The 25,036-nt window shown below is 42.4% G+C and overlaps 1 protein-coding gene across 6 annotated transcripts in view; it reads right to left on the minus strand.

The window, feature by feature from the left end:
- Positions 1 to 25,036, minus strand: part of GLRA2 (glycine receptor alpha 2) — a 163,177-nt gene that overhangs the window by 15,106 nt on the left and 123,035 nt on the right. The window lies entirely within an intron of this gene.

A 25,036-nucleotide genomic window follows, 5' to 3' on the forward strand; every position in this document is an offset into this window, starting at 1 on the left:
ATTCAATTCTGCCTTGGATCTGGGAGCAAATTAACTGTGCATTGTATCAGGGGGTAGCCGTGTTAGTCTGTATCTACAAAAACAACAAGGAGTCTGGTGGCACCTTAAAGACTAACAGATTTATTTGGGCATAAGCTTTCGTGAGTTAAAACCTCACTTCTTCGGATGCAAGAAAGCTTATGCCCAAATAAATCTGTTAGTCTTTAAGGTGCCACCAGACTCCTTGTTGTAACTGTGCATTGTCCTTTTCCCAAGTCATCAGGAGGTGAGCTTCTCTTTGAAGGACTGCAAACCTTGTTCCCTTTGTCTGTAGATGTATGATATGGCTGAGGTGTGGTTTGCCACGATTAGCACTTGAGGAAAGTCCAAATATGGGAGCAGAGTCTTGAGACCACATGGATTGCCCTGAGCTCTCACAAGTTTATGCTGTGCTTGCTCTCTTGTTTGGACCAGATTGGACAGTCTTCCTTGGACAGTCCTTAACCTGTGGGAATGACCCTAGAATCCTCCTGGGTGAGATGCCTTTGCTGTTGGGTGGATAAAAGATAATTGAGAGAGGAATAAGAAAAATCTCTATAATGCCCTCATGTGAGCATTGACCCACTAAGAATATCTACATGGGAGACCACAGATCCCAGCTGAGACAGAGGCATATGAAACTGGCTCACAAAACTCTGGCTCTGCAGCATCTTTATTGCTTCGGTGGCACAGGCTATGGCTGGCACTGGATGAGACTTGGATAAGGAGGTCACCCAGGAAGGGATAAACATAGAACCCTTGTTTTCTGACAGCTGCCATTAACACTACCTGCACTTTCATAAACACTTGCATCATTGTAGCTAAACCAAAGGGCAAGGACCTGCATTGGTAATGCTGTGCTCCGAGAGCAAAACTGAGGAGGCATCTGTCAGACTATTGAATTGGGATCTGGAGAGAGGCATCCTTCACATCTATAGAGGTCGTTCAGTCCTGTCCATTGATGGCAGCGAGTATGGATTTTAAGGTCACCATTTTGAAATTTTATTTTATTTATTAATTTTAATGATCTATAGAGATACTTGATGTTGAGACGTGCTCTGTAGCCGTTCTGACATTTTTATATATAAAAAAAAACAAGGAACAATATAATGTAAGGCTTTTTTTTTTTCTCTGAAGAGACAGGATGGGTTCAATTGCTCCCATTTGGGAAGCTGCTCTGTGATTAACGGAGGTGGCTGTGAATGTGGACTCCGGTGGCTGGTTGGAAGCTTCCCTGGCTCTTTGATTCTCTGAATCAATCTGCACTCCTACTGCATGGGGGATAGGAAGGAAGGAGCCTCCCCTGGCTGATCTTGAAGTGCTGCTGTTGCCTGTGCCAGGCCCAACAGGATTTTGCTGCTGAGGTGTTGCCCGCGTTTCCTGGGGGCTCTCCTATGTGGGGAAGGAGGCTGCTGGAAATGCTGTTCCTGTTTGACCACTTGAGAGAGGCCGGGGCCTCCACAGAACAGGTACAGATCTCCCTGCAAGCATGTAATCAGCAGGGGAGGTGCAGGAGACCATCTCTGGTGTTCCCTCTCATCATTCTCCATCATGCTGCAAGTCAGAGGACTGGGTCTTAGGACACCTGGGCTCAATTTATGGCTCTGCCACAGACTCTGAGTTTGCGCAGTCTCTTAATCTCACAGGCCCAGATCCTCAAAGGTATGTAGGTGCCTAACTCCCATTGGTCATGTCAAAAGGGGTGAAATTTAAATTCCTGTGCATGCCCCTGGGAGTCACTTAGATACTACAGTGATGGGGACCAAGTACCTGGACAGATATTAAAATGAGAGGACATTGTGTATAGATCTAGAGCAATTGCCCAGCTTACAGTGATGTAGTGTACCACCTACTGTACGAATCCCCCCCCCCCCCGCGATGTTCCTTTGCAAGTTTTCAAAGCACAGTTGCAGGTACAACAGGCAGATTTCAATTTGAAATTAAGTATAAGCCTGTGAGAGCTAACATCAAAGCAAAGTTTCATTTTCAAATGACTCTCAATACAGAGGAATATATGTCCCACTGTGCAGGAAAATATAGCAACCTTCAAATAAAGCCACCTTTGGGGCTAAATGCAGTGCCAAACTGAGATCACATTGCACAACAACGAGGGGAGGGGGGGGGGATATTAGCCAAGGAGATCAAGGCAAAGCCCCACTCTTACAAAAAGTGCCATGGAGTCTCTAATATCCTCTGTTTTTTAACTCCCACGTACAAATAAGTGGCATGGAACGCAATGCTTCTGCCTCAAACGGATGAAGGACTCTGTCATCCCTGGCACTGGTTTGAGGGAATATAGGTATTTCAAAATGTGATGCTTGGGCCACTAAGATATCACCACAAGGGTCAGCTATGCAGGGGACATTTTAAATGTGTTTGTCATGTTTAAACAGTTGCTTTCAACTTCTGTCTTGGAATAGCTCCTAAAGTAAATGAAAATATAAGAAATACAACAATCTATTTCGTCCTGCTATGAGTGCAGGGGACTGGACTAGATGACCTCTCGAGGTCCCTCCCAGTCCTATGACTCTCTGATTAAGAGATTATATCCAAGGTATGACATAGTCATATGTTCCCTTTCTGCTCAGCAGGGCCTGCTCTAATAACTCTATATAACAAAGAAAAAATAGAGAGGCAGTTCCTCCTTAGGTCATTATAAGATGATGTGTTTAGTTTGCCTATTGCTTCAAAGATGATAAATTATGGTTTTTTTGCCATTATATGTGGTTGCTGTTTGTTTGAGTTGTCAAATCCTTGTGCAGAAATCCAATACTGCCCTCTTGTCATACACTTATCTAAAATGCATACTGCTGCAAGGCCCAAAATGAAATAACTATTGTGTTCCGACCTGCCAATTTGCCAGTGTTGTCTACAGAGTCTTGTAAAGGTCCTTCTGACTCAAACCACAAGTGTTAGTAGCCAATATGGCTAGCTGCTGTCATTTAGAGAATTATAGAAGCACAGCATAGTCTCTACTTTCTTTTCATTTACCTAATGTTGCCTGACCATAATGAAAACTGCACATACACCTCTACCCCGATATAATGCGACCCGATATAACATTCGGATATAACACGGTAAAGCAGCGCTCCGGGGGGGGCGGGGCTGCGCACTCCGGCGGATGAAAGCAAGTTCGATATAACGCGGTTTCACCTATAACGCGGTAAGATTTTTTGGCTCCCGAGGACAGCGTTATATCGGGGTAGAGGTGTACCTTAACAAATCATTTGGGCATTTTAATCCATAGTTCTGCCTTCTCGCCACCAATTTTTTACAGAGCTCTGATTGCTGAACTGTAAACAGTGTACAGTCAGATCTGCTCTCTGAGACTGTACTGTGCATTTAAGTTTTTCTGTGCCACCAATAAATAATTATTGGATTAATCTTTGCTCATGACGCAAAACTTGAAAATTGCTTCCCCAACCAAAGCAGAAGTTAGAATTGGGAGTAACTTCTAAAAGGGTCTAAATAATGGAGGGCAATTCTCAAGTCTGAGATGGTAGGCAAAGACTAAAAAAGAGACACAAGCTGATGGGAGGATTTTTTTCAAATATTAAATCATATCCCTATTTAACTCACATCACATTATTTGAGTATCAAAAGTTGTTTAGCCTCTGCTGTTACAGTAGAAAGAGAAGTTAGAGAGACCCAGTCCTAGAATGGAAAAGATTATTCATATTCTTGGCCAGGACAATACTTGTTTTTTTAAAACTGACCTTTATTCCAAGTCTCCTTGGAAGTCAAGGAAAATTATAGGACGTCATCAAAAAATACTGTGCTTGAGGTCAGCAAATCCAAAAAGAAGGTATAGCCTCTCTGAGGAGCGGAACCCTCACAAGTCTCAGGGATGAATTCACAGACTGATATGACATGATAGCCACGCGATGGAACAAATTATATGAAAGCACTGATTAATATTTTCACCTGCTCTGAACCTCTGAATATGCTGCATGATAGTTCTGTCCCTAAGAGTGGGACAGAAATGAACAACCTACAAGGCCCAATTGTTTTCACCAGTTCCAAGTGGTGTGTGCATCCAGAGCAGGACAAAAGAGCTGGAATCTTGCAGTACTTGCCCAGCTTAGAATTACCCCGGCTGGCCGGAACTCTCAGTTGGTATGAAGCTGATGCCAGCTCTGACAACCACCACTCCCTCCTTTTGGTAAGGAGGGCACAGAACAGGGACAGAATAAAATCTCCACTGCACAGTGCTTTGCCAATTGTCAGCTGGCATATAATCCCTTAGGGAACAGAATCACCTGACATAAATCAGAGCAGCTCTTAGCCTGCTCTAACTTGCACCAAGGCCAGGGCAGCTGCAGTGTGAGAATCAAGGAGCTGTAATCTGCTCCCTAACAGCCCTCACCTCTCTCTCCCTTGCGTGCTGAGTAGGTCTCAATGCTGCAGATCTGGCCCACTGGAACTCAGGTATAATTTACAATGCAAGGCTACAGACAGCGTATGGCATTCTCTTTAGAACAGTGGGATATCAGTAAGGAAAGTGAAACGTGAGAGGAAAAACTAAACAGAACTCAAAGAACATATGTTTTCTGTTGGAATGAAACAATACATAAGACCATATAGGATGAGAAAAGTATTCTTGAAAGAACAAATGTTGAGATCAAACTTATGCAGCTGATAAAAAAGATCCTGTGTCTGCTATTAGGCCCAGATTCCACAAATACCCACATGATAACACAGGGCCAGAACAAAGAAGGATGACAAAGTCCTGAGTCTTCACATGGCAGAAAGCAAAATACAAGTTGATTATATTTACCTCAAAACAACACAACATGAGCCATAAGAAAAAAGAGAATGACGATCAAAGAGCAAATAAGAGAAACAGACAACATAAAGATGCATCTCCAGCATATAAAAATAATAAAGGAATAGAAGTGGGCAGCAGTAGTGAAACTTAAAAGGGCTGTTGCATATTTGAAAAAGTAGACACATAAGTCCTTCTTTGTATAAACTCGAAAAGAATCTTTTTATCTGCAGCAAGAACTCTGGACATCATTTTTTGTGCCTGCAAAATCTGCTTGCGTCAGACTCTTAATACTCCAACAATCCCCTTGGTCACTAGAAGGAGGAACAGCATTACTAATCCCCCATGCTGACATCCAGAACATAAATATGGCAAGAACAGAACATGAAGAGCTCAACCCATGTCTGAAAAAATGGAACTGTTTCACTTGCTGTGCATGACAAACAAATCTACAACTCCTCCAAAACAAAGAAATGTAGGACTTGAATGCATTTTAAAAGAGAATTGTTACTACTAGCCATTCAATTGCATTTATGTCATACTTTAACTTTGTACAAAGTAGGAGTCACAGCAAAGGGCTGAAACTGGAAACTCAGTTTCCAAATGCTTGGATAGCGCAGGTGTGATGTAAAAACCTTGACAACCTGCATCATCCCCAATCTCTCTCTCTCCCTCCCTCCCCCACAGAGAAAATACAAAGAACTGGAACTCCTTGCATAGCTGGAACCCAGTCCTGCTGTCTGGAGTGGATCACAACTGTGAATGCCAGCCTCAGGGAAAACTGTCAAAAAGCATGGCAGAGATCCCAAACTGGTGGTATTAGATTTCACCAACCCAGTAACAAATGTGAATTCCTGGATCATTGTACTAGTCTTACCATGGAGTCACAGACAGTCCCCTTGGGTACTCCATCTACCTTGCCACCCACGCAAGCTGGACTTAGTGATAAATGGTCACTTGCACCAATAATCACAAAATATTCAGGTTGCTTCTAGTCCCAAGAGACCAGTCACTTACCTCAGTTCAGTTGGCACCATAGACCTCACTCCAAAGATAAATCTGGTAGCCAATCCTATAGTAAACTAATTAAGAATTTATTAACTAGGAAAAAGGAATTAGAGAGTTATTTACAGGTTAAAGCAGTGCTCAGCTGGCCCCACAGACTTGGCAAGAGCTGGCACCTGGTCTGCCAGTGTCACACCTGCTCTCCTAGCCGACTGAAGTCAGTGAGACTTTTGTGCACAGTGAATGCTGGATTGGGCCCTTAATAAGACACAAGCATTTGCAAAATCAGAGTTTGAGCACTTTGTATCACTAATCTGTCCAGCCTGCTTTCATCTAATACTTAGCTTCTTTATTTTTCTTATTACCTCTCTTGATTAATGTTACGTGCTATGTTCTCATCCCCACCCCTTTTTCATTCACAGTGGGATATGTGCACATTCCCAGCTGCCCCACTCACTCAGTTCTAAGACCACTAAGGTTAAGTACTACTAAGTACTTCATGACCAATTTTAGAAAGGTGCTAAATAATTCATAAATGTTAGTGCTGAGTTGACTGGTCTAGCCATCTATAGCACCTTTCTGGATTGGGCTTTCCATGCTGAGGAGACACAGCAGACTGCTGCATGACTCCACTGCAAATTTCAAAGCTCCATTGTCTAATTTATTTGCAAGTACAAGAAATAGCCAAGAGGTGACATCCCTACCAAGCACTCTGTAGACAGAACCCTATTTGTATTCTAACTATGGATTACAATGCAGGACTACAGACTGTTTAGCTCAAGCAGGTAACACCTTCCTTTTGCTCTCGGTGTGAAATTTGAATTAATATTTTCACAGTTAAGCATTTCTGGCCACATTATTAAAATTGTTTTCAAGTACAGACATTACACCCAATAATGATATTACTTGTAATAAATAACTATTACTACTCCCCTCTTCTTATTCAGCTCCTGCATGATGATTCACTTCTGCTGTGATTGCTACAAGAAATTAGTCACACACACACACACATCAGAAAATATGGCTAGCTCGGAGGACATCTGGAGATAGAAAATACATAGGAGAGGTTGTGCAGCCACCAGAGGAAATGTTAAAGAAAGACAGGAGAAAGAGTAATAAAGCACAGTGTTGGAATCGTAAGGTACAAAAATAGCAGAGGAGTTGAGGCCAACCAGCCGTTTTGAAGGCAGCAGACAAATCAAGAAGAAAAGAATGCCTTCACCTTAGGTAGGAAGATGTTATTAGCAAGAATCCTAGAAATCAGAGTTTGCCACAGAAAAATGTGGAATTTGTATTTTTACAGAGAATCTTTAGTTTTTACATTTTGAGAAAAAATAAAAACATATAGAGTAGAAACTCGTTTATCCAAATCTTCATTATCCAGCTCTCTGTTTTAACCGAACTGGGGCTAACAGCCCAAGCCCTGGGCCGTGGGGCTGGGCTTGGGTGGCGGGCCTTAAAGTCTCTGGGTTATCCAAATTTTTGATGGTCTGATCTGGCCATTAGAGTGGATAAACGGGGTTTCACTGTATCAATAAAACATTGTGTTCCACTGATACTATTATATATATATAATATATAGTGGCTAGGGAAACAAAAGTTCAGCATTTCATTTTAATGACAGTGACAGAAAAAGCGTGGATTTTTGTGTGTTTCTATTGGAAAATTTTGGATTTTTTTATCATGGAAAACTAGCCTCCCTGGTCATTAGTAGTCTTGGTAAGGCTGATTTTGGAGTGAAGGGAATGAAATCCAGTTTTGATGGGATTAAAGCGAGAACTAGAATAGATGAAGTTGGAAAGGTTTAAAACAGGACAATAAAACTAGGTTTTCAGAGGTGAGGGAATTTCACACAAGGATTTCAGAGGTAAGGGAAATTATGTGGTAACTGAAGAGTCAGGTAGGGGCAAGGAAAGGCAGAAGACAAATATGGGAGTCACTGTGGGAAAGCAATATAGGACAGGTGGGAGAACAGAATCTAAAATATGCTACTTCCTTAACTCTCTATGAAGTGAATCTACCTCCTGGGAGAAAGAAGGCAGCACTCAGAGTCTAGCATGCAGACTGCAATGAGGCTGCAGCCAGATTTGCCACTCCTCTGTTGCTACACCGGGACAGTGTGTGGTGAAGATGATTATGTCCTGGGGAGGTCAGAGAAGATGATGGTACAATAGGCTGCAGTCCAGGTCGAGATGAAAGATTCCTGTACAATTTGAGTAAGAAGCTTAATAAGGGCTTAGCTTTCAAATCTGGGTACAATAACTCCCTCTGAAAAATGCACATGCACCTGCTGCTTCTGCCATTCCATACGTTTGCACCCACAAAAAGGTAATTTGTATTTGCACATCAGAGATGGCCCCTGCAAACACAGGCATACCACTACCTGATTTTCACACAAATTGCTGCCCCCTTTTGTTGGCACAGAGGCGGGGGCACAGTAGGAGCTACTGAGGGTGCCAAAATAGAGAACTCTGTAATATATAATATTGTGCCAGCTGGTAATGGCATCACTCTGTTGGCCCTTTAAAATGGGGATTAGAGTCTTTACTGGAGCCTCCCTGGCCTGCTGGGGTGAGGAAAGAACAAAGCCTGTGAGAATGAAACTCAGCAGATGTAGTAAACAAGAAGAGTGACAGTATTTGATTCTACCCTATGCTCTGTTAAGCCTGAAAACAGTGATCATAGCAGAGCTGGGTCTATGCTAGAATTATCTGTTGTATAGCTCACTCTTATCAGCTTGAAGACACAGGTAAACTACACTACTGGGGCGAGACCTCAATGCAAGCATGATGAGGAACCTGTTACAGGTTACCAGGGAGCAGTTAGGCGAATCTCTTGGAAAGCGATGTGCCAGAGGGAGTCTGTTCAGCTCTGCACAATTAGAGACATAAGAACTTTTTATCCAGGAGGATAAAAAAAACAAAACTTATTCTCCTAGAAAGATGGGAGCTTTGACTCTAACAGATTCTTGTAATTTAGCTCCTCTCTAATGAACATGGACTGCAATCTCCATTCTTAATTAGAAATTATTTTGGCAGATGAAGATTATGGAGCACCAGGAGGCAACTCTCTGTTACTGCTCAAGAAGGCACAGCATTAAAAATGAATGAGTGACTCACAGAGTGTTCTAGTAAATGAAATTACTCCACACGGCCAGCTGAGAGATATCATGTTGGAAAACTACATGCAGAACCTACAGAAGGGTGGGTTGCGAGGACTGACCAAGAAGTGAGGTGCAACTAAATCAGAGTACAGGTGTCAGAATCTGGCCCCATGAGTTTAAATTACAAGTCGTAAGGCTTTCAAATTTGAACCGGAATTACAAAACCACCAATCTTTCACTCCCTACACTCCCAAAAAAATGATTAAGGGGTGAAATCCTGGCCCAGTTGAAGTCGATGGCAAAACTCCCACTGCGTTCATTGGAGCCAGAATTTCACCCAAGAAGTTTTGCAAACCATCAAATTCTCAGCCTAATTAATATAATACACTTTTGGTGTGGTCTACACTGCAAGAAAAGACACATGGCTGGCCCAGGTCAGCTGATTTGGGCTTGTGGGGCTTGGGCAGCGGGGCTATAAAATTGCAATGTAGCTGTTGGGGCTCAGGCTGAAGTCCAGGCTCTGAGACCCCAGAAGTGGGCGGGTCTCAGAACCTGGGTTCCAGCCCAAGCCTGAATGTCTACACTGCAATTTTATAGCCCTGCAAGTCTGAGTCAGCTGACCCGGGCCAGCCACAGCTGTGCCACGGGTCTTCTATCACAGTGTAGATGTACCCTTTGTTTCTGCACAATGTTGTTTGGACAAAATCATTACAGAATGCTTCACAACTGATTACATTAAATCAGCAGCCTTTTTTCCCCTCTGGAGAATGGGATTAATTGGGTCATATGTAAGTGTGCATTTCATGGATCCTATTAGCCACTGGCCCACCTCCTACATTTACCACATAATTTGAAACAATTGGTGTTCTATGCTCTGAAGAGGCTCAGCACTGGTGTGGCGGATTCGGTGCAGGTCAGGGTTGAAATACATCGGTAAACTTGCACAAGGCTTGTCTACGTGATGCCTGGCTGCAATGCTGTTTGTTACTCCCTCACTTTCCTGCAGGAATCCTGTTGTATTTATTTATTCTGAAACACTGTGGTTTAAAAAAAAATGCTAAATTCAGAGGTGCTATGAAGGTGACATGTATTCAGTTCCATGGCTTGGACTGTCCCCAGACAACCTGAGCTCAGAAGGGCCCCTCCTCACATGGATCTCCTCACTCCCAAATGGAAGTGGGGGCTCAGCAATCTTTACAACACTAATTCTCCTGAGTCCGAGTGACGATGTTCTCTTGGTCCTGGATCTTGGCAAGGAAGGGGATAGAGATTGGATGGGGGGGGCGGGGCAGAGTGAGTGGGCCAGGTTCAGGGCAAACAGCATCTCCCCTCTAGCCCTATGGAGCTTCAGCCAAAAAGGTAACAAATCCCAGGAGTGCATTATCTTTTCCACAGGGTGTCCGTTACCCCCTGGGAGTCTTGGGGGCAGCTAAAGTCAGAGATACTCCCTGGAGCTCCCCTCCGTTTGTTGTTGAAAAAAAAAATTGATGACAATTTTTCCAACCAGCTTCACTCCAAAAGATGAGTGGAAGTAATCAGTATTAAAAGAGTTTTGCCATTGACTTAGGGCTGGTCTACACTTGGGGGGAACGATCTAAGATACGCAACTTGCCGAAGTATCTAAGATCGAATTACCTGGGGTCCACACGGCGTGGGATCGACGGCCGCGGCTCCCCCATCGACTGCGCTACCGCCGCTCGCTCTGGTGGAGTTCCAGAGTCGACGGTGAGCGTGTTCAGGGATCGATATATCGCGTCTTAATTGATCCCTGATAAATCGATTGCTACCCGCTGATATGGCGGGTAGTGAAGACGTACCCTTAGTGGGAGCAAGACTTGGAGCTTGGAATGCAATTATCTGAGCTGAAGAACGCTATGATTACCTTATTTAAAACATTGGGAAAAATAAGGGTTTGCTAATATAACTCAGGCCCTACTTGAATCATGGGATGATTGTCAAATAATGGCAGCTGAGTTGCGGACAAGACATGGAAAATCGTGGAAAAGTAATAATGGATCTTTATTAATTGCACATGACAGTGGGAGCCCAGTGCATGACAGGACTGAAAGCCATAGCTAATTAACATCAAAATTGCAGTGAAAGCCTAATATTGCGGGATCCGCAATTTCATGAATTAAGCAGGGCCTTAAATATAACACATTTCTTCGAACAGGTGCATTTAAAGTTTGTTCTTGTTGCTTTTAAACATCAAAATATTCACTTTGCTTCCTGGCTTTTTTTCCAGTTTAGCCTGCCCTATTTGCAGTTTGCACTCTCCTCTAGGTACAATAAAGAATGAGACATTTGCACCCAGCAGGAGAGCACCTTTCACAATTTGGAGAACTGAAGAGTTCATTTCTGATGTGTTCCCTGCTGTTTATGAGCAAATTCTATGACAAAGTCACCCAAGTGAAGTGCAAACTCTTTAGTAATTTAGGCCTGTCACCCTAGCACTTATTATTTCATGCACTACATGTTTGGTAATAACATGACACGACTTGTTTCTAAAGCTAAACTGGCTCTTTATTAAGAGCTACACTTTACTATATACACTCCTGGGATCATCTCAGGCATGTCTTTATCCCCAGGTTTGAAATGTGCATCTATCTCATATCAGCTCTTAAATCTGCTGGGATTACTTCTTGGTCCTCTCTAAAAAGACAAAAACAAACAAAAAAAACCCCCAATCTTGATTTGCACACACAGCTCATCCCTCCCCTAGTAGTAGGGGGTAACCTCCTGTGACACTTGCTCCTTGTGATCTGGCCAACCCTAGGTAATGAATTGTTTTATTGCCTGTAGCATCCCATCCTTTTCGGTGCGGTGCTAGATTGTGTGGAGCCTCCCATCAGAGATGCGAAGGTATTGTAGTATGTCTATAGATTCTAGTTCCAGTTTCACAGAACCATTTGTCTACCCTGTGCAGAGCATCTACCACCAGTAGTGACTTTCCTGGGCAGTACCTTACCTTCACCTCATAGCACTGCAGTCTCAATAACTTGTTGTAGTCACTTGGGTGCACTCAGCAGTGGTGTCTTCAAGGCACTTTCTACTGGTTTGTGCTCAGACTACATGTCCATCTGTGCCCAATCATTCCATTCCAAAGAGCACCGCTAGTAGCTCCTTCTCTATCTGAGCATATCCTCTTTCTATCAAGGCTCTACTGGCAAATGCTGTGGGCTGCTGGCTTTGCATCAGTGCTTCTCCTAGGTCTCCTCGGGCATCACGCTGTACCTCTAGCTGCTCCCCCTGGGTTGCAGTACTTCAGGACTGGTGCCTTACTCTTTTAATGCCTGTTCTTGCATCTGTAGCCATTCCCACACTGCATCATTGTGTGTGACTGTGTCAAGAATTCACAGGCTTCTGATAAGAGTGCACAGAAGCTGGAAAGAGAATTGACCATCACTATACATTGCTGGACTCCTTTCAACCTATTTTGGTCTGTTCATTTTCTTAATGGTTCTCAGTGTCTCACAGTCTGGCTGAAGTCCCATAGAAGTCATCAGACATTCAATGTAGTTCTCTTCAGCTTCAGCTTATCTATATTCAGCCTAATATTCTACTCCCAGCACCTATTTAGAAGATGTCGCAGCTTGGTATCATGGTCCTGGATTGCCTCTTCCTTTTCATCTCCTTCTACTATGACAAGAATGTCATCAGTTACAATCTGGATGCCTGGGAGCCCCTATAGTGCCCGGTTCAGTTATGCTGGAACTCCTCTGAGCAGAGATGACCCATGGCTGCTGATAATGGCGGGGAGAGTGAGGGCAGCTGGCTTTAGTTGTGTTACTGAGCATGTTTAGTCCATGTGAGCATGCTCAGTACAAGCCAAACAGCAAACCGGGGGAGGGAGGAGGCATGTGACCCCGCATGGCCCCACCAACACCTGTTGGCTCTGCCCCTAAGTCTGAGCTGATGGCCATAGGCATTCATACCCAGCAAAATAAGTACCTGCAAAAAAGTGTGGAAAAGGTTGCCAGATGGCTCATCTAACTCAATATGCCAGAATCCATTCTTCACAATGAACACTTTTGCCCTGGATATTATTGGTAATGGGTAGTGACTTCTTTTCAATGCATGGTTCAGTTGGTTTTGGTCAGTGCAAGATCCTCAGTTTACTTGAAGGTTCTCTCACCACTAGTAGGCTACTCGTCCACTTTGTGCTAGTTTCAGTGGGTGTAATAATGCCTCTTCTTTGAAGCTTGCCAATTCCTTCTTCAGTGGCTAAGGGAACTCTGCATTTTGGTAGTCTCATGGGCTGCACAGTCTAACTTTAGCTTTCCCTCTAAATGTCCATCTCCTTGCAGTATGAACTCGTATTCCTTTAGAATGCTAGGAGGGCCCACTGTGACTGTTTTCTCTCCTCTCTCACACTGAGGCTATTCTGGTGTTGTCCAGCAATCAAATCCATGGCTTGCACTACCCTTGGTGTCCAACAGTGGATGGTACTCCTGTGTGTTAACTAACATCTCTTGTTTCATGGGTTTCTTATCACCAGCCTACATTTTCTCATTGGCCTCAGAGTGGGCATTAGAATAGTTTTACTGTACATCACCAGCACTTGGTTACATTTCTCCAGTGTAATGTTGCTGCTTATCAGTGTTGCTGAGATTATATTGCAGCTGGCTTCACAATCCATCTGGAATCAAATTGTTCATTGGTCTAATAGCACGGTTTCAGATAGCTGGCAGCCTTCTTCTGCAATGCATGTGTACTGAGAGTCTTTGGATCTGCTAGTCACACTGCAGACATCCTCCTCTTCATTGGAAGTCTCTACATTCTCAATCACTGCTTTACTGCTGCTTTTTAGTTCCTGGAGTAGCTGTGGCCTTGGGACATAAAGTGATCTGTTGCCCACATCCCTTGCACCATTGCCCATAGATGGGACATTTTTCATTATGCCTTTCATATTGATTTCCACAGTATATACACTGCTCAATCTATTTCAGTCATTTTGTTTCAACATTTTCAAAATGAAAAAAAATATGGTTTTCTGGTTTGAAATGACTTTTCTTTTTAATATGTAAGCTACGTATCATACAAGAAAAATTAAATAGAAAATGGCCAAAATGAAAAATTTCCAGATTGTCAGAACAAAATGTTTCAATAGCCCCAAACTGAATTTGTTAGGGGATTTTTGGTTGGCTTCTCCCCCTCCCCCCTCCTCCCATCTCAACTTTTCATTCTAATTTGGTAAAGGAAACTTTTTTGAAATCTCAAAAATGTTAATGGGCCAGGAAAACTTTCCTGCCCAGCTCTATTCACAGCCCTTGATTGCTCTGCATTGCTAGCCTACTGCTAGGCACAAGAATTTCTTCTGACAGCTCCATGGAGCTTTCAACACAAGGAGGCAAAAGGCAAAAGTGTAGGCAAAATACTTTCTTACAATCAAAATGTCACTCACAAAAGAACATGGAGTTTGTAGTTTGATGTAAATACATATGGACATACACTAATCTGTCACAAGTATTAATTAATCAAATTGACTGTGCATTCATACGTACAGTAATAGAATTGGTTCAACTAGTCATTATAGGCAAATTATTTGTTGGATTTTGCCCTTTTCCCCCTTGTATTTGGGAATTGTATGTGAGCCATTTGAGATTATTACAAATTTGTTCAATATTCAGAATAGCTAAAGAATGTTTTTTATGAACATATTGAACTAGGGGTTGTTCTGCACATGGCTGGGGGTGTCCCGTGTTCTCTTTGGGAAATATGGTCACCCTACTTAAAATACGCCAGAAACAAAGAAGGGGGGTGCGAGCAAATACATTTAAGAACCTCTGCTGTAGACAGTCATCCTCCGACTGCATGTTGTGTAGTTCAAGAGTCCGCCCTGAAGAGACTCCCTTGGCTGAAGGGACCAGCTCACTAACCTGAAAGGCCCCAAAGAACGCCAATAGAAAGGCTGCCTTGAAGAGTTCAGCCTCACCCCCTGAAAGGCAGATCTGAGGAAGAACCTCAACTAATTACTTAAGGATCAACAAGTCACTGGCTTGTAGACATTGCTTCATGTTTCAGCAGCCTGGGCCCAACTCTCCAGCATTCTATAGGCCATGAATCCCTGACAGTGGTCTAGATGACTCACAGACCTGCAATAAAAGGACAACTCAGCTAACTGGTTAGCTATTATTGTCAGTGGGGACAGCCCCTGCCTATGTAGCAAGACCATGAACTGTCAGATATGGAGTTCTGATATAAGCCAGGCCCTAGGTAGACCCACAGCCCCCCAGAATGTCTGAAACTCTTCAAATGCCATTGTGTGAGCCAAAAAGGTGCATGATGCTAGTGATCCCTTGGCCATGGATACTGCTTCTAGGAATCAAGATTCTACAGGGCCACCAGCATCTGGTTTGGCACCTCTGTGGCCTCCAGTGCTAGTGATTAGAATCTGTCGACCCTGCAGCAAGGATCAGGAATCTCATGTTGCACCTGGGCAACGAGCTCATCTGAAATGGACTGCATCATCTCCATGAGTTGCCTTATCCCATGCCACTTTGGACATGGTTTCCTTCCTCGCCTTTTGTTCTTTTCTCTCTTTCCTGACCTCCTCAGTTGCATCCTGGTCCAGGATAAGCAACACATGTTTCCCTGCATCAAGTGGCTGCAGTGGGTCTGTTAGTCTGTTCTGCTGTCCCAATAGATCTTAGTCGCAGCCCTGCAGCCAGACACCCATGTGTCCTGCAAAATCAAGCAGGGTTTGGTCGTTGCCAGACTGCTTCCTATGATTCATGTGATCTGCATGCTCTGGTCCTCTTTGGCTGCTAGAAACCAACAAACAGTAAGTGGCCCTGAGAACAAGGCTCCTATCATGGCTCTAAATTTCATGCTAAATCCCAAAAGACCTCAAGCCCATCCTAGAAGACTTGTGGGGGCTGGAACTCTTGTGGGATACAGCCCATGCTATCCTTTTCATCCTCTCCTGTTGTGGGAGCCACCAAAACTCATTCGCTAGGCTCAGAGCCCTCCTTGCTTCAAAATCACTGGCTTTCTCAGTCTCCTATTCTCCTTCATCTCGAGACCCTCCCTGAGTAACACACACAAACAAGAAATACAGAGTAGCTGAGCAAGCCCTTCTAGTGTGAATATGTTCATTCCCACATAAATACCCCATTCACACAAAAAAGGGCATGCATAGGCAGATGAAATCACAAGTTGATTTAAGCTAACATATTTATCAATAGATTGTCCCCACTATTCACCTGGCTCTATGCAGTAGTATAAGTCTCACTGTAATTCAGAGCTAAACACCAATTTTGGTGTATTTATCTTCTGCTAGCCTTCCTGTGTAGTTACAGTACAGTGCTAATGTAATTGCCTTCCAGAAAGAAAAATTACCAGAATATCTCTAGGGTGTTTATCTACAACACAACCTATTTCCTCTTTAATCCATAAACAGGAGGTTAAAGAGAGAGAAAGTCATTCAGAGTTGGACTCTTGTTTTTCACAATGAAACTCACGTGCCTGAGCTTGCTATGTGAGTGCCAAAAATAGCACAGCAAAAAGGGTTTTCCTCAAGCACTTCCATTATTCACATGATGCGGCATGTTACATAATGCAAACTGTGCATGTTAGGCCACAAAGTGCTGTACACAAGGATGTTAGAGTATAAAAATGTCCATTGGGGACAGTAGTACTGAATGTTTTAAAGGCAAAGTCAGGCTTCAGGAGCTGACTATTACTACACACAAGGCTAAGAAACCTTAGAAAATGAATTATTCGGCGGTCCGATAGAGAGATGTCAATGCAAGAAAAGACACTTCTTTATAAACAACCTTAGTCTGTGTTTACTTTCTCTCAGGTTATAGATAGTAAATATTTTATCTTGACAATTAGTCACACTGATTGTGTTTGAGCACTGCAGCCACCTGTCTATCAACTGACCACCCCACCCGCAAAACTTACCCTTTATTCTGCTCTACTAAAGATCTCAGTCCTGGTTTAGTAAGATTGCCTTTTTCTGCTGTAACAATTTAATCTCAGGCCTAATTCTCTAATCTGAGTAGAACATGCCAACCGTGCCCACTCATGCCAATTTATATGTAACCCTCTGGTTAGTGGGGGCTAGAGACATCCCTCTGGGCCCGATCCACAGGGGATGTAAGTCCATTATAGCTTCCCACTGCAGAGCTGAGCTCTTTAGTTCAAGCCACGAAAAGCCATGCTTTTAGTGCTGCCAATCACCAGTTCAATCCCTGGTTTTAGCCAAGATGGCGGCCACAATATATAAATTAGTGCTAGGGGAATAATTATCAAATTCTTTGCAATGTACTTACACACAGAGGAGAACAAAACACTATTGTAAGATCCAAAAGTGCAAATATCCACTTATTCCTATTACCTTCACCTTGTTTCCTTTTTATATATGTAAGTGGTATTCCTTTTATAATGGGGAAATTAAATCTGATGTAAACTAAATTCTTATGCTTCCTTAGAATCACACTGTTTGGAAATATAAGCAAACCTTACATGTAATTATCACAAATAATACTAAAAAAAAAACAAGTCTTCCACAGCCAAGCAATCTGGGAGTTTTGCAAAGTAATACATTAATGTAATAAACAAAATTATAGTACATTTACAATATATATCACTGCAAATGGTCTCCAAAATTTCCTTTACAAATGTAATTAATTTTAATGTATAATTAAATAATATATTTAATATAGCTGAAGAACTTCACCTGTCACTTAAATATAATCACTCATGGAATAAAATCTGCAGGTTTTTAACACTGTACGGAAAACTACACAACTGTTTAGGACAGGAAGCGACTACTATAGCCACCTGAAACTGCAAAGAGAGAATGTGATCACCCAGAATGCAATTTAGATACTGGGAAATCTCCTGATTCTTGGGAAAATACAATGGGCTCTTTAATGATCACACATGGTCAGGAGCAGCTCAGGTTTTGTATGAAAGTTGACACCTCCCTCCAATAACTCAATGCTCTCCATTGCAATGGTGAGGCATTGGTTCGCTACTGAATCAGAGAGAGGAAAGCTACTTACTGGATTATCAATATTGCTTCCTGCAGCAACCTAGGTTTTCCTTGGAGATCACTTAGCCAAGTACTGATTCGGTCCAACTCTCATCTCATAAGCTAAATAAGCTCATATTTCCTGGCTCTCCACTGGAACTCCACCTCTGACTATAGTATCTTTTCCATGGGCCACTTCTCCACAGAAGAATTACAATTATCCTATTTCTCTTAGGGTGAGAAATACACATAGAACCAATCATCAAAGTCTATAGGAAGGTTCCTGATGACCTATTCATAGAGAACCTGGAGGCAGCTGTTGTAAGACGTCTCAGGGGTTCTACAGGTAAAGTGGATATGCAGAGCCTGCGTGTGAAAGTCCAGGCTCTCCAGCAGGTCCCTTTGAAACTATGCAGATATATGTGGATCTTGGGGGATCTCTAATGTGCAGGTCATGCTTGCTGTTTCTTCCATGGACAGACAATCCCTTCACCACAAACAGAAGACCTCAGAGAAAACTCAATGAGTGGAACTGTTGCAGTTTTCTTCCCCTTAGGCCCCATCTCATGGTTTTACTCTTGTAGATCACAATCTGTTTTTCTCCTCTAGCCCTGCCTAGAGGGGAGGAAGCAGGAAGTGCTATGAAACCATAAAGAGAGGCTCTAGTGAAGATTCTGAGAGTTAGCAAGATGTCTGTGCATTCTGTTTAAAGCTGGATGTCTGCGTGAAGCATGAAAGTTAAGAGACCTCCCCACTAAGGATGTGTAGGAACCTAGTTGATTACTCTGTTGTTCATGTACCACATGTAAACCTATGCTGATGGTATATATGTTTGTAACAGACTGGATTTGTGTATGTATTCATGGTGTGCTCTGGCAGTTGCCTCATAGAGAGGAACAAGAGCTAGTGGCAATTAAAGGAGATCTCCATTAGTTCAATGAAAGAGGCCTTGTAAGCCTTCCTCTGCAGGTTATTTAGAAACTGTCTTCTGACTGCAGCATGTGCATTTCACTGTAAACTCTGTCCAAGCCTATCAGTGCAGTAAATGATGACCCAGCAAACCAGCTACATGTTTATGAGCCTTCTCACGGTCCCAAGAAGTGTAAAAAAATATAATTAGGAAGGCCAAAAAAGAATTTGAAGAACAGCTAGCCAAAGACTAAAAAGTAGTAGCAATTTTTTAAGTACATCAGAAGCAGGAAACCTGCTAAACAACCAGTGGAGCCATTGGACAATTGAGATGCTAAAGGAGCACTCAAAGATGATAAGGCCATTGTGGAGAAACTAACTGAATTCTTTGCATCAGTCTCCATGGCTGAGGATGTGAGGGAGATTCCCAAACCTGAGCCATTCTTTTTAGGTGATAAATCTGAAGAACTGTCCCAGATTGAGGTATCATTAAAGGAGGTTTTGGAACAAATTGATAAACTAAACTATAATAAGTGACCAGGACCAGATGGTATTCACCCAAGAGTTCTGAAGGAACTCAAATGTGAAATTGCAGAACTACTAACTGTGGTTTGTAATCTATCATTTAAATCAGCTTCTGTACCAAGTGACTGGAGGATAGCTTATGTGACTCCAATTTTTAAAAAGGGCTCCAGAGGTGATCCTGGCAATTACAAGCCAGTAAACCTGACTTCAGTACTGGGCAAACTTGTTTAAACTATAGTGAAGAACAGAATTGTCAGACACATAGGTGAATATAATTTGTTGGGGGAAGAGTCAACAAGTTTTTTTTAAAGGGAAATCATTCCTCACCAATCTACTAGAATACTTTGAGGGGGTCAACAAGCATGTGGACAAGGGGCATCCAGTGGATATAGTGTACTTAGATTTTCAGAAAGCCTTTGACAAGTTCCCTCACCAAAGGCTCTTAAGTAAAGTAAGCTGTCATGTGATAAGAGGGAAGGTCCTCTCATGGATTGGTAATGGGTTCAAAAATACAAAACAAAGGGTAGGAATAAATGGTCAGTTTTCAGAGTGGAGAGGGGTAAATAATGGTGTCCATCAGGGGTCTGTACTGGGACCAGCATATTCATAAATGATCTGAAAAAAGGGTAAACAGTAAGGTGGCAAAATTTGCAGATGATACAAAACTACTCAAGATAGTTAAGTCCCAAGCAGATGCGAAGAACTACAAAAGGATCTCTAAAAACTAGGTGACTGGGCAACAAAATGGCAGATGACATACAATGATGAATACAAAGTAGTGCACATTGGAAAACGTAATCCCAACTATACATATAAAATGATGGGGTCTGAATTAGCTGTTACCACTCAAGAAAGAGATCTTGGAGTCATTGTGGATAGTTCTCTGAAAACATCCACTCAATGTGCAGTGGCAGTCAAAAAAGTGAACAGGCTGTTGGGAATCATTAAGAAAGGGATAGATAAAAAGACAGAAAATATCATATTGCCGCTATATAAATCCATGGTACGCCCACATCTTGAATACTGCATGCAGGTGTTGTCACCCCATCTCAAAAAAGATATATTGGAATTGGAAAAGGTTCAGAAAAGGGCAAGAAAAATTATTAGGGGTATGGAACGGCTTCTGTATGAGGAGAGATTAATAAGACTGGGACTTTTCTGCTTGGAAAAGAGACGACTAAGGGAGGATATGATTGAGGTCTATAAAATCATGCCTGGTGTGAAGAAAGTAAATAAAGAAGTGTTATTTACTCCTTCTCATAACACAAGAACTAGGGGTGACCAAATGAAATTAATAGGCAGCAGGTTTAAAAAACACAAATGGAAGTATTTCTTCACACAACACACAGTCAACCTGTGGAACTCTTTGCCAGAGGATGTTGTGAAGGCCAAGACTATAACAGGGTTAAAAAAAGAATGAGATAAATTCATGGAGGATAGGTCCATCAATGGCTATTAGCCAGGATAGGCAGGGGATGGTGTCCCTAGCCTCTGTTTGCCAGAAGTTGGGAATGGGCAACAGGGGATGGATCACTTGATGATTACCTGTTCTGTTCATTCCCTGTGGGGCACCTGGCATTGGCCACTGTCGGAAGACAGAATACTGGGCTAGATCGACCTTTGGTTTGCCCCAGTATGGCCGTTCTTATGTTCAAGAGCTATGTTTCACTCTGCTTGGCAATCATCTACACTGTACAGATGGGTGATCAGCTGCCTCTTTGGCAGCATCTCTACAGGAACTTGCTGGAGATCTTCACCTGGTGAACTGGTGCTGCGGGGAGGAAGTGGCAGGCCTGGTGTATGACCCTGGGGAATATGCATCACCTCCCACTGTCCCAGTGAAGATTCCCTAAGAGCAGTCCACTTTCTATTTTGGTTGTTCTCTGGACCCAGTTCATGGCTACAGAAACCTTGATAATGCAACTCCATTGGAGCCCAACCTGCCAAAAAATGGTGCCAAAAATACAGCAGAGGTACACAGCCTCTATGTGAATGATCCTGGCCTTATGTGCAGTAGGGGCAATGACATCATGCAAATTCAGGAGAGAGATCTTAGGATTTTCCTTAGGAAAAAGGGAAATCAGGCCCGATGCTGGCCTCATCTAGGTGTCTCCAAAAGGTTTATAAGAACTGCACAGCAGAGCACCTATTACAACTAGTTTTGCTATAATGAGTGTGGTTTCCAGGAATGCACATTATGTTTGCTGTATAAACCAATTAATTTTACCTTGTAAAGAGAACCTGACAATTCTCTTGTTATTGTCAGTTCTGTGTATGTATAAATATGGTCACACCTAGGGCAAAAACACTGTTCACATTGCAATGCCACTGTTCAATCTTCTGGGTTGCATATGGAATCCAGCCTGGCTACTGGCTCCACCTGACAACAATCAGCTTATTGACTTATACAGGGAAAATGGAAGAAAGGGCTCACACCAGGAGCTGTGTGGGGTTCTGCTCTGATGATGCTTCTTTTATAATGCAGCAAAATCCCTTGAAATCACTTTTTTACTGAGTCAGAGTCAGAAGCATAAGACAATAGCCAGTTTTAGAGCAGAGATGAGCTGTTTTTGTTTTGGGAAACCAACTCCAGGGAGGTTTAGATTCTGGTTCCATTTTATCTGCAACACCAGAGTTTTATAGGTCAGCCACCAGCACTGTATAATGAGCAATATCCCTAAAATGATTTCTCCTTCCAGCGCTGAATTTATTACCCCCACTTCTCACCCATAATCTGGGTCTATCAGCTGCCAGTACATTACTGCAAAACTGCTAAAATAACACTCGCTCTGGGTGGTGTATACTGTAAATATAAAAGGTTTCAGACCAACTGTTCCTCACAAAAGAAGAAGAAGAAGAAAAAAAAAATCAGTAAACCAGTTTCTTTTTAATTCATAGGTGTTCACACCCCCATAAACAAGAGTCAGAGCATGCTGAGAAGGAACACTGTAGGGTTTCAGGTTTAGGAATGAATGTCATGTCAAAGTGCATTTCACTACACGAACCTAGTTTTGTTGGAATACATTCATTTGAAAGATGAGATAAAAGAGGCTTTTTCTGTCTCCAGGCACTGTCTACTCTCCTGTCTCCACTCACTATACAGTAAGTACATTTACAGGGGAACCAAGCTACACAATGAAAATGCACTTTTCCTGAGAAAATTTGTGATGACAGTACCATGAATGTAGTGGGGGGGGGGTGAGGGGGTATAAAGATGGGGCATGAGAGGTGAAAATGTATAGCATGAACCAGCTTTTCATGCTGGGGATAGTACTATATATTTCACTGTGGCATTTAGTAAAGAGAACACAAGAGGTTACATGTGATGCCATGAAAACAAGCTGTGCTGCTGGTTTATGACACTGTTTTCACACCAAGTGTCTCTCTTGGTCCCTCTTTCTCTCTATGGTTTTACCCTTGAGTTTGAATTGTAAATCTGATTCACTTTCCTATACGTTGACGACTCTTTACTTCGCAAGCCATTCATGCGCCGCACCGACTGGACGCTTTCATTCCCAACAGTCAGAGTCTGTGCTGGGCCCCAGATTGTCAAAACAGATAGCAGTAGTGAGAATGGAAATAGCACAATAGTGAAAGAAAGAAAGAATGGCACAGCGAGAGAAGACCATCATGCAAAACCACATGGATCAGTTAAAAAAGAAATACATTGTGAAAGTCAAACAAACAAATAACAGTGGAAATAAAAAAATAAAAAGGATGTCTTAGAAACTTTATTCCTCACTGTGAAACACTAGCATCAGGGTTCCTAGGAAAGTCAAGCAAAATCAACCCAAATGGATAACTGCCCTTGTCTCATTTGATATTCTTTTATTACAAAAAAAAAGTTTCCTGTATCTTTCACATTTGATTTATTTACAAGAATCAAATTAGCAAAGAGTAAAGACAGGTCTTCACAGCAAATGATCCTAGACCATAAGAACATAAGACTGGCCATACTAGGTCAGACCAAAGGTCCATCTAGCCCAGTATCCTGTCTTCCAACAGTGGCCAATGCCAGGAGCCCCAGAGGGAATGAACAGAACAGGTAATCATCAAGTGATCCATCCCCTATCGTCCATTCCCAGCTTCTGGCAAACAGAGGCTAGGGACACCATCCCTGTCCAGCCTGGCTAATAGCCATTGATGGACCTATCCTCCATGAACATATCTCGTTCTTTTTTTAACCCTGTTATAGTCTTGGCCTTCACAGCATTCTCAGGCAAAGAGTTCCACAGGTTGGCTGTATGTTGTGTGAAGAAAGAAGAGTAGCACAACTACTGTATAACTACTGCTATTGCTGATCAATACACACACTTTTAGGCCTGTGTAGTTATAGTACTGTCACTTGCTAATGTTAGCCTGTTAACAACTCATTCCCCTCCAGAGAAGTCAGTATTTCTCAAACTGGAATTACAATACAAATAAAACAGCTTCTGCTGCCACCACATTACTCTTGGAAATAAAGGCCTCCAGTGGCAGCAATTCTGGCACACATGCCTGCAGATTTGGAATTGTATCTTACACATACCTACAGGAGGAATTGAATCTTAATGGGAATCTCTATTCACCTGACAATAGCACTAGATCAGAGGACAAGACCGGATTCCTTCCAAGACCACCCCTTAAGTAACACAGTAACTCCTTAACTACAGCTCATTTGTTAAACAAAACTCTCCAAACACAAATATTTCTGTGCCATTGTTGTCAGCCCCTTTCCTGCCTGATACATTTCTACAACCTACTATAAACTCAAACACAGGGGTTAAACTTGAATGTTCCTACTGTGATGACTAAGGGTACGTCTAAAATGCAGCTGGGAGTGTGCTGAATCTAGAGCACTAAATATAGCAGTGTAGCCAGGGTAGCATGGACGGAGGTTCAGGTTAGTCAGCCAGGGTGGACTTGCACTCAGGCAGCTACCCTGCTATACTTAGTGCACAAGCTGGAGCAGAGCTAGTGTGTGTTTGTCTACCCATGCCAGGAAGCATGCTTCCAGCTGCACTGGAGACAGCTTTAGATATAAAGAAGTTGTATAATGCAAAGTTCTTATAATTGTGGGAATGAGCTCTGCTGTCCTAAAATTGAATGTAAGGCCTATTTCCAAGTATTTATGTCTCTTATATTACAATAAAACTTCAGGAAAGATGTTTCTGTTTCCTGAATAAATGGGAAATGCTCACAGATTGGTATTCAGGATAAAACAAGTTTCTGATCTAAGTTTCAGGTTAATGGTATGGGATGACTTGATCCTTTGTTTTTTGTTGGTTTGTGTTTTTAAGCAATTTCAGGTCTGTATAGGTCAACAAATTGCAAAGTAGTAGAATCTGGACAAGAAAGATCAATCCCTGGTCCTGATCTCTCTCTTACCAGTTTCACATATAACTCCACTGAACTCAATGAAATCATTCCTAATTCCAACCAGTACAAATGAAGCAGAATGGTGGTCTTTCCTATACTAGATTTAAAAAAAACAAACACACCTTCCATTTCAATGCTAGTAGCAGTACAGTGGGAGCATTAGACAAGTCTCAGGAAGGTTCTGGCTTCAGCAGGTCTAGAAGGCACAGAGGTAAAACAAAACAAAAAATGATGCCCAGTTTACAGTAGCACTCCCAGTTTCCTGGGTACCAATGAAGTTGCATCCAGGGTAGTGTAAAAATTGAAGATTAAAAATATCTACAGCCTAATATATCTGGTATTTAACACATGAAGTCACAATTGCCTCAAG

This window comes from Malaclemys terrapin, chromosome 1 (assembly GCF_027887155.1).
Source record: "Malaclemys terrapin pileata isolate rMalTer1 chromosome 1, rMalTer1.hap1, whole genome shotgun sequence".
NCBI classification, from domain to species: domain Eukaryota; kingdom Metazoa; phylum Chordata; order Testudines; family Emydidae; genus Malaclemys; species Malaclemys terrapin.